Source organism: Mandrillus leucophaeus, unplaced genomic scaffold (genome assembly GCF_000951045.1).
Source record: "Mandrillus leucophaeus isolate KB7577 unplaced genomic scaffold, Mleu.le_1.0 Scaffold29, whole genome shotgun sequence".
Taxonomy (NCBI): Eukaryota; Metazoa; Chordata; class Mammalia; order Primates; family Cercopithecidae; genus Mandrillus; species Mandrillus leucophaeus.
Genome location: NW_012103031.1, coordinates 71,119 through 73,106, shown reverse-complemented (window position 1 = coordinate 73,106; position 1,988 = coordinate 71,119). Strand labels below are relative to the sequence as shown.

At 48.4% G+C, this 1,988-nt stretch overlaps 1 pseudogene across 1 annotated transcript; it reads right to left on the bottom strand.

Annotated features, from left to right (window-relative positions):
* Nucleotides 1-718: 718 nt before the first annotated feature.
* On the bottom strand, nucleotides 719-1,310 carry LOC105543661 (annotated as a pseudogene). Its single transcript, XR_001006654.1, has one exon. The product of XR_001006654.1 is annotated as a prefoldin subunit 5 pseudogene (transcript).
* Nucleotides 1,311-1,988: the final 678 nt, after the last annotated feature.

Genomic DNA, 1,988 nt, shown 5'->3' with positions numbered 1-1,988 from the left:
AAAAAAAAAAAAAAAAATTTCAGGAGTGGAAGAGGTCACTTCCTGATTGCACATGACTTCCTGGAGGAGATGAGGAAGGTGTAGAACTCTAAAGGACAGGTGGGATTTTCACAGGTGAGAGAAAGAGGAAGAGCAGGAGGGCACTGCAGGTGTAGGAATGGCTCAGGCAAGGGCCTGGAGTGGGGCAGAGGCTGAGATCAGGAGTCTGGTGACTGGAGCAGAAGGGGGTGTGAGTAGTAGAGAGGTGATGGACAGAAGGGGTGGTGGACAGAAGCGGGTAGATCTGGGATCCATCTCCCCAGGAGCCTGGTAATCTTTACTTACAACAGGGATCCATTCTCCATTTATGTCTGTGTCTCCAGAACAGCGATGGAATTTTATGGTGCTTGATCCTTAGAAAAAATAAAAAAATAAAAAAGGACTGGAAACCCCCGAAACCTCCAGCTTGGTTTGCAGCGTCTTGGCTGGCTATGGTGCTTGACCACGTGGCTTCAGCCTTTCCACAGAGACTGCTCTGAAAAACAACAACAAAACTTTTTGCAAACAAGTATCTTCATGCTGGGCAAATTGATCAAACGTATTAAGAAATTGAAGTGGAAGACCCCAAGAGTAGCCCTGCTCCCTGTTGGCCCCTCCCCTGAGTTACCACCAATAGTGTTATTGTTGGGCTCTGAGCTCCACCTCATTTGGACTCTTTAGCTTTTCATTTCTTTCTTTCTTTTTTTGCCCAGCTGGCACATTTATTGGCATTAAGCACAAGACTCTTCCCAGCACTAGGAAGCCATGCCCACAGGGTGTCCCTCTGCCCCATTTCTGCAAAAACTCTCAGGCCTTAGCAGTAGCCTGAGCTGCCCCCAGGGCTGTGAGCTGCTGAATCTTCTGACTCATCATTTCCATGACAGCCTGTTTCATGGCGTGCTTCTTCTGAAGAGCTGGTTGGATTTTCTCCATCTGCTTGGTTAGAAAAATCTATCTTCCTCTTGAAGAAGTCCTTGGCATCCTGAGCTGTCTTTTCTACATAGTACCCAGTTCCCACATGGATGAGCACATGTTCCACATCATGCAGCTTCCCAGGGACATACATAGAACTCGTCAGTGGGACATGTAATTGTTTCCCCTCATTGCTCTTGTTCAGCGTGTTCAGACAGTCCTTGGCTTCCACATACTTGGTCTGTACCACTTTGAGCTGGGCAATGGACGTGGAGAAGAGCTCCACTTCCTGGTCCAACTGGTTCTTGAGCATTTCTAGTTGCGGCAGATGCAGCTCCGTGATGTTAATAGACTGTGCCATGTTGGGAAGGAGGACTAACGAAGAGATGCTTTTCATTTCTTTGCTCACTTCCTCAACTTGACCACACACCCTGAGGCCAGGGCTATATAATGTGTCCCCTGGATTTTTGGTGCAGCCAGCTGCACAACCGATGCTCAGGCTGTGTCCCTTGGTGGGTGTCCACAGTGCCTCCTATTTAGGGTCCCTTCAGTGACTCTCAATAAGGATGAGGTCCCCCAGGAGACATGAGAGGCACAGCCCCTCACAAAGCTCTCCCAGCAGGCCTGGCCTCGGTGAGTTCACTGGCTGCCTTTGCAATCCTGTCCCTTGAGCCTGCTGGGAAGAGGAAGAGCTGCAGTTTCTCTCTGCAAAGCATCTTCCCTTAGGGATGGGCAGACCTATTTAGATCTATTTTTCTTTTTATCTTTTTTTTTTTTTTTGTAGAGATGGGTCTCGCTATATTGTCCAGGGTCGTCTTGAACTCCTAGCCTCAAGTGATCCTCCTGCCTTGACCTCCCAAAGTGTTGGGATTACAGGTGTGAGCTACTGTGCCTGGTCTGAACTAATTTTGTTTTATTTTATAATTTTTTTGAGACGGAGTCTCACTCTGTCACCCAGGCCAGAGTGCAGTGGCTTGATCTTGGCTTACTACAACCCTCACTCCCTGGGTTCAAGCAATTCTCCTGCCTCAGCCTCCTGAGTAGCTGGGATTACAGGC